This window comes from Hypomesus nipponensis, chromosome 28, assembly GCF_054491055.1.
Source record: "Hypomesus nipponensis isolate SF chromosome 28, ASM5449105v1, whole genome shotgun sequence".
NCBI classification, from domain to species: Eukaryota; Metazoa; Chordata; class Actinopteri; order Osmeriformes; family Osmeridae; genus Hypomesus; species Hypomesus nipponensis.
In genome coordinates, this window is record NC_140388.1 from 1,197,501 (window position 1) to 1,205,000 (window position 7,500).

At 47.1% G+C, this 7,500-nt stretch overlaps 3 non-coding genes and 4 pseudogenes across 3 annotated transcripts in view; all 7 read left to right on the top strand.

The window, feature by feature from the left end:
• The window catches only part of LOC146219282 (5S ribosomal RNA), a 109-nt pseudogene extending 27 nt beyond the window's left edge, over positions 1–82 (top strand).
• A 184-nt stretch (positions 83–266) lies between these two features.
• LOC146219283 (5S ribosomal RNA) lies at positions 267–385 on the top strand. Its single transcript, XR_014751889.1, has one exon. It is a non-coding gene; the product is annotated as a 5S ribosomal RNA (ribosomal RNA).
• Positions 386–6,280: 5,895 nt separating this feature from the next.
• On the top strand, positions 6,281–6,399 carry LOC146219284 (5S ribosomal RNA; annotated as a pseudogene).
• A 172-nt stretch (positions 6,400–6,571) lies between these two features.
• On the top strand, positions 6,572–6,690 carry LOC146219285 (5S ribosomal RNA). The gene has a single exon (XR_014752387.1). It is a non-coding gene; the product is annotated as a 5S ribosomal RNA (ribosomal RNA).
• Positions 6,691–6,872: 182 nt separating this feature from the next.
• On the top strand, positions 6,873–6,991 carry LOC146219286 (5S ribosomal RNA; annotated as a pseudogene).
• A 184-nt stretch (positions 6,992–7,175) lies between these two features.
• On the top strand, positions 7,176–7,294 carry LOC146219287 (5S ribosomal RNA; annotated as a pseudogene).
• A 176-nt stretch (positions 7,295–7,470) lies between these two features.
• Positions 7,471–7,500, top strand: part of LOC146219288 (5S ribosomal RNA) — a 119-nt gene continuing 89 nt past the window's right edge. Inside the window, exon 1 of the ribosomal RNA XR_014752466.1 lies at positions 7,471–7,500. This exon is cut by the window's right edge and continues 89 nt beyond it. This is a non-coding gene — a ribosomal RNA (5S ribosomal RNA).

Consider the following 7,500-nt stretch of genomic DNA (forward strand, 5'->3'; position numbering starts at 1 on the left):
CCTGATCTCGGAAGCTAAGCAGGGTCGGGCCTGGTTAGTACTTGGATGGGAGACCGCCTGGGAATACCAGGTGCTGTATGCTCTTTTGCTCATTCACTTAGAAACTGAAATCTTGCAATATGCACAAGTAGTCCTTCATGAAAGGGGCTGGAAGCTGTTTTCATTTTGACACGAGAGAGAGAGAGAGAGAGAGAGAGAGAGACCACCTTGCATTGTCAATTGCCAAATCTGTATATGGATAAGCAGCCTACGGTTGTCAACTTATTTCGTACGGCCATACCAGCCTGGCAACGCCCGATCTCGTCTGATCTCGGAAGCTAAGCAGGGTCGGGCCTGGTTAGTACTTGGATGGGAGACCGCCTGGGAATACCAGGTGCTGTATGCTCTTTTGCTCATTCACTTAGAAACTGAAATCTTGCAATATGCACAAGTAGTCCTTCATGAAAGGGGCTGGAAGCTGTTTTCATTTTGACACGAGAGAGAGAGAGAGAGAGAGACAGAGAGAGACCACCTTGCATTGTCAATTGCCAAATCTGTATAGGGATAAGTAGCCTATGGTTGTCAACTTATTTCGTACGGCCAAACCAGCCTGGCAACGCCCCTTTCAGGAAGTGAATCCAGGAAGTGTTGGACAGAGAGCAGGTGGACTCAGTGTTTGTTTGGAGAGTTTTTTTTCTTCTGTTTGCTACATTTTCTCATCTGGTGGTTCCTTGTGTTTTGGAATTGAAAGCAGTGTTCACTGAAGCACTTAATCCCCCAACAGCTTTTGCTGATTGGGGGACTTTTGTAAGAAGATGGAAAATACAATGGTGAAGGAGGCGGTGAGCAAACAACAGGAGGAGGATTTTGCTGGTGGAGGAGCGGATCTGAAATTTGAAAAGGATTTGACTGTAGCTGTGGAGATTGCTGGTGAGGAACGGATTACGATGATGGAGCTGTTGAGAGGAATAAAGGAAGTTTGTGGACTGGTGTGTGGCTGCCGCTTCAAGGACCCCAAGAGGTATGAAGTTACCATGTCGAGCTTAAGAGGGAAGGAGAAATTGGTGGATGGCTTTAAAATACGGGGATGTAATATTATGGCAAAGGATCTGTCGATGGATGAGATGGTGGTTTCGTTCCTGAATCTGCCGGTGTACATTTCTGATGGAGCGATTGTGGAGCGGCTTACTGCATGGGGTGTGGAGGCAGCTTCACCAGTGAAGAGGCGTTTCTGGCCGGGGACAAGGATTGCGGATGGAACACGCTTCCTGAAGGTCAAGTTTAATGACACTGTGAGATCTCTGCCGTACTCAACTAGATTTGAAACAATGGAAGGCATGGAGTACTTTCGAGTGATTCATGACCGTCAGGTCAAAGTGTGCAGGCTGTGTATACAGCCTGGTCATGTGTTGCGGGACTGTCCTGACTTTGTGTGTTACAAGTGTGGGAGACAGGGGCACTATGCAAGGGAATGTGAAAGTGGGGGAGATCGTGGCTGTACTGGATGCGGGAGGAATGACGGGCAGTGTGTCTGCTCCCAGGCGGGTGGAACGGCTGGTGCTACCCGCCCGAGGGAAGACGGAACAGGAGTGGTGGAGGAGACTGAGGTGGAGGAAAGTGGCAGTGAGGAGGCGTTGGAGGACGACGATGCGGAAGAGGAGCATATGGAGCCTGAATCCGGGCAGGAGACCGGAGTGGAGGGGGATGAGATCGGTGCCAGTCTGGATAATGTGCTTCTTGCGACCGAGGAGGAGCCAGATAAAACGGATGAAGAGGAGCGGAGAAAAGGAACGGTGACACGTCCTGGGGTGTCTGCAGCTGCTGGGAAGATGATCTTTGGAGGAGCGAATCCTGTGGGAGGTGACAAACGGAAGGGTTCACAAGAGGAACCGGCAGGAGAAGGGTCCTCAAATGGAGTACTGGGGAGTGGCAATGGAGAGCAGGTGGGGGCAAAAAAGCCATTGCCGGCCCGGAAAAAGAAACAGAGGAAAGACAAAAGCTCTGAAAGATAATGGGTGGTTGTGACATTTTTTTTGTTTTGTTCAACATGGTTAATGTTGTTTCAATCAACACGAATGGGCTTAGAAGCATGGAAAAATTTGAGCTTGTGGTTGAAGCTTTCCCAGCGGACATTTTGTGCCTACAGGAAACTCATTGGACCGAGCAGTGTATGGGAGATGTTCGACAGAGATGGCATGGACAAATATTTGTGAGTAATGGGGACGAACGAGTGTGTGGTGTGGCTATTTTGGTCAGGCCGGGTGTGGTGTCTGGAGTGCATTTATTGTACACGGACACAGGTGGGAGGGTGGTGGGTGTGGGGTTTAAATTTCAGGGTGTGGAGTATGTACTGTATAATGTGTATGCTCCGAATATAGAAATTGATAGACGGACACTGTTTATGTCTCTGGAAAGGTTGTGTGTGGGGAATTGTATTTTTGTAGGGGATTTTAATGTAAAGATGGATAGGTTGGATGCCTCAAGAAGTGCATGCTTTGTATCAGACTCATCCCGTGATGTGTTGCGAAGAATAATGAGGGGGAAGGGCTTGGTGGATGTGTGGAGGGAGGGCCACCCAGATGAGCGGGTGTTCTCCCGGCAGCAGTGGGTAATGGGGGAGCTGAAGCAGTCACGCATTGATCTGTGTCTAGCGCATGACGCATGTGTACACCTGCTGGGAGGGATGGAGTACAGGGACGCATTCTTTAGCGACCATGATGCTCTGTCTTTCAGGTTGGGGAAGGTACGGGAGGGGAAGGGGGGAGGATTGTGGTGCTTTAATGCTGGTCTGTTGAGGGATGAGGGGTTTAGAGTAGCAGTGAAAGAGTGTGTGCGTGATGCCATGTCTGAAAGTATGTATGAATATGATGTGTGTGAGTGGTGGGAGGGGTTGAAGGTAAAGTTTAAGCAGATAGCAATGAGTTTTGCTAGGCAAGCTGGTCAGAGGAGGAGGCGGGATGAGAAAGCTCTTAAGTCACAGATGGCCTTTGAGTTGGAAATGATAGAGGCGGATGCTGGATATGACACTGCAGAGTATTTGAGGGTGAGGGAGGAGATGAGGGCTGTGGAAAGGCATAGGTGCACAGGGGCAGTGGTGAGGAGTAGAGCAAGGTACGTGGTGGAAGGGGAGAGGAGCACAGGTTTTTTTCTTGGGTTAGAAAAGAGGAGGCAGGAGAAAAGTTATTTTACTGAGCTGATAGATGACCAAGGGGAGAGAGTTACAGATCTGGTGGGTATTTTAAGCACGGTACAATCTTTCTATGAAGGTTTATATACTTCGGGTGGGGTGAAGGAGGAGTGTATGGAGAGTGTGCTGGAAGCTGTGAAGACAAGGGTGGCAGTGGAGGATGTGGGGATGTGTGATGCTGATATCACGAGGGATGAGGTCACAGGTGCAATATCTGGGCTGAATTTGAATAAAAGTCCAGGTTCAGATGGCCTTACTGCTGAATTCTATAGAGCATTTAGTGGGATCCTGGCCCCTCTGTTGATGCGGGTATTTGAGTGCATGGAGGAGAGGAGGGTGGTGCCCGAGTCAATGGCCTTAGGAGTTTTAACAGTGCTTTACAAAGGGAGGGGGAGTCATTTGAAACTTGAAAATCATAGGCCTATTTCTTTACTGAACATTGATCATAAGGTGTTGGCTAAGATACTAGCCAACAGACTTAAAAAGGTGATGGGAAGCATCATTGCACCTACTCAGGCTTATGGGGTTCCGGGCAGGGATATTGCAGACACCATATGCACTATCAGGGATGTTGTGAGGCATATGCAGGATGTGGGAGGGGTAGTGCTCTGCCTGGATCTGAACAAGGCTTTTGATAGAGTGGAGCACCGGTTCCTACTGGAAACCATGGAAAGGTTTGGTTTTGGGCCTAGATTGAGAGGATGGGTGGAGCTGTTATATGGGGCAGCACGAAGTGCTGTGAAGTGTAACGGGGTGCTGACTGACTCCTTTCCACTGGGCAGGTCTATAAGGCAGGGATGCCCACTGTCTGCAATGCTTTACAGCATTTCAGTGGAGCCCTTGGCAGCATTTGTTAAAAGTGATTGTGGTGTCCGTGGTGTGAAAATGCCAGGGGGAGGAGTGAGTGTCCTGCATCACTATGCTGACGATACAACATGTACTGTAATGGATGTGGACAGTGTGAAATGTTTAATGAAATGTTTTGATATATATGGGAAGGCATCTGGGGCAAGGGTGAATGTTGAAAAAAGTGAAATGTTGTGTGCAAAAGAAATGGACATCTCCACATGTAACGTTCCTTTTAGAACGGTAAAGGACTATGTAAAGGTTTTGGGGGTGAATATTGGGGTGAATGAATGTGAAGCCAGAGACATTACGTGGACTGGGGTGATTAACAAGATCAAGAGCACTTTGAACTTCTGGAAACAAAGGAGATTGAAATTGAGGGGTAAAGTGGTGGTGGTGAATGCTTTGCTAATGTCTAAATGTGTCTATGTCTTAGGTGTTTTGGATGTGCCTGTGTGGGTGTTAAGGAAATCAAGGGGATGGTATCTGGCTTCTTGTGGGGTGGGGGTGGGGGAGCGGTTAAGATTGCTCATGATGTTTTGATTGCAGATTATTTGAAGGGGGGGTTGAGATTAATGGACATTGAAGTTAAACTGAAAGCCATGCGGGTCAAGACAGTTAAGAAATGTTTGTATGGGGAGCAGGGTCATGGGTGGATGGAGTTTTTTCGCCACTGGGTACATAAGGTTAGTGGTTGTGGGGATTATGGCCTGTTAATGTGTCTGAAGCCAGGGATGTATGTAGGTGCACCTGAGTTTTATAAGGAGGTGTTTAGGGCTTGGGGGGAGTTTTTGCCACAAATTACCTATTCATGTGTATCAGCAGGGGTGATTTTGAATATGCCGGTGTTTTTGAATCCTGTGCTGAAATCAAGGGGAAGGCTTTTGGAGAGTAAGGTGTTCATGAAGGCAGGTATGATGAAGGTTCGGGATTTTAGGTATGAGGTAATCCCAGGGTTCCTGACGGATCAGGCAATCCTGGACACTATCTGGGCAGTGGAGTGGGATATCGGCAGAGGGGCGGTATTAGGGGTCTTTGAGAGGTTAAAGGAGTGCTTCCCTAGGGAGTGGGTTGATATTCTGGATAGTTCTGTGTGTGTGGGGAATGTGGGAACATTGCCTGACTTACGGGTGGGGATGGGGGAGTCTAGCCGGGCATTGTCCTCTGCCAGGGTAAAATATATTTACTGGGCTCTGCTAGCTGGGAAGGTTAGGGTACCTGCCTCGGAGAAGGTGTGGAGGTGTGTGTTTCCGGGGTTGGATATGGAATGTTTGTGGGGTAATTTAATGGTGAAACTTAATAGTCTTGAATGTACACATTTTGATTTTATGCTTAGGCACAACAGGATTTACACTAAGGTGGTGATTCATCAGATAGACAGGTCAGTGTCACGGGTGTGTGATGTGTGTGAAGAGGAGGATGAAAACCTGATGCACATGATGTTTGAATGCAACTCTGTGTCTGGGTTTTATGTAAGGCTTAAGCTATTGTTGGCGTCAAACTGGGGAGTGGACTGGATAGGAAGGTTTGATTGGAGGTGTTTAGTATTGTTTGGAGTGTGGGATAGAGTGAAGGGTTTAAATATAGAGTTATTGAACTATGTGTTGTCCCATGCAAGATATGCAGTGTACTTAAGGCGGAACTTGGCGCGTTTTGAGGCTAAGAGGGTAAAAGTGTGGGACATATTTGTGGGGATGTTAAAAAAGGATGTGGGACTGATGTATAAGTATGAACATGGGGACTTTGAGAAGGTATTTTTGAAGGATTGTAGATTTATAGAGAAAGAAGAGGGGGGGGGCTTGGTGTTTAGGTTTTGAGGTTTTCTTTCATTTCATTTTCGGTTCATGGTTGGATTGAGAGATTGTAAAAGTAGGAATTTAACATGTGATCAATGTTGTAATTTGTACATGATGTTTTGACCGGTGCTATATATATGTAATGTCAGCTGAAGTGTAAGCAAATATTGTATATGTATTTTTATAATAAAGAGAAAAAAAAAAAAAAAAAAAAAGATCTCGTCTGATCTCGGAAGCTAAGCAGGGTCGGGCCTGGTTAGTACCTGGATGGGAGACTGCCTGGGAATACCAGGTGCTGTATACTCTTTTGCTCATTCACTTAGAAACTGAAATCTTGCAATATGCACAAGTAGTCCTTCATGAAAGGGGCTGGAAGCTGTTTTCATTTTGACACGAGAGAGAGAGAGACCACCTTGCATTGTCAATTGCCAAATCTGTATATGGATAAGTAGCCTATGGTTGTCAACTTATTTCGTACGGCCGTACCAGCCTGGCAACGCCAGATCTCGTCTGATCTCGGAAGCTAAGCAGGGTCGGGCCTGGTTAGTACTTGGATGGGAGACCGCCTGGGAATACCAGGTGCTGTATACTCTTTTGCTCATTCACTTAGAAACTGAAATCTTGCAATATGCACAAGTAGTCCTTCATGAAAGGGGCTGGAAGCTGTTTTCATTTTGACACGAGAGAGAGAGAGAGAGACCACCTTGCATTGTCAATTGCTAAATCTGTATATGGATAAGTAGCCTATGGTTGTCAACTTATTTCGTACGGCCATACCAGCCTGGCAATGCCCGATCTCGTCTGATCTCGGAAGCTAAGCAGGGTCGGGCCTGGTTAGTACTTGGATGGGAGACCGCCTGGGAATACCAGGTGCTGTATGCTCTTTTGCTCATTCACTTAGAAACTGAAATCTTGCAATATGCACAAGTAGTCCTTCATGAAAGGGGCTGGAAGCTGTTTTCATTTTGACACGAGAGAGAGAGAGAGAGAGAGAGAGAGACCACCTTGCATTGTCAATTGCCAAATCTGTATATGGATAAGTAGCCTATGGTTGTCAACTTATTTCGTACGGCCGTACCAGCCTGGCAACGCCAGATCTCGTCTGATCTCGGAAGCTAAGCAGGGTCGGGCCTGGTTAGTACTTGGATGGGAGACCGCCTGGGAATACCAGGTGCTGTATGCTCTTTTGCTCATTCACTTAGAAACTGAAATCTTGCAATATGCACAAGTAGTCCTTCATGAAAGGGGCTGGAAGCTGTTTTCATTTTGACACGAGAGAGAGAGAGAGAGAGACAGAGAGAGACCACCTTGCATTGTCAATTGCCAAATCTGTATAGGGATAAGTAGCCTATGGTTGTCAACTTATTTCGTACGGCCGTACCAGCCTGGCAACACCAGATCTCGTCTGATCTCGGAAGCTAAGCAGGGTCGGGCCTGGTTAGTACTTGGATGGGAGACCGCCTGGGAATACCAGGTGCTGTATACTCTTTTGCTCATTCACTTAGAAACTGAAATCTTGCAATATGCACAAGTAGTCCTTCATGAAAGGGGCTGGAAGCTGTTTTGATTTTGACACGAGAGAGAGAGAGAGAGAGAGACCACCTTGCATTGTCAATTGCTAAATCTGTATATGGATAAGTAGCCTATGGTTGTCAACTTATTTCGTACGGCCATACCAGCCTGGCAACGCCC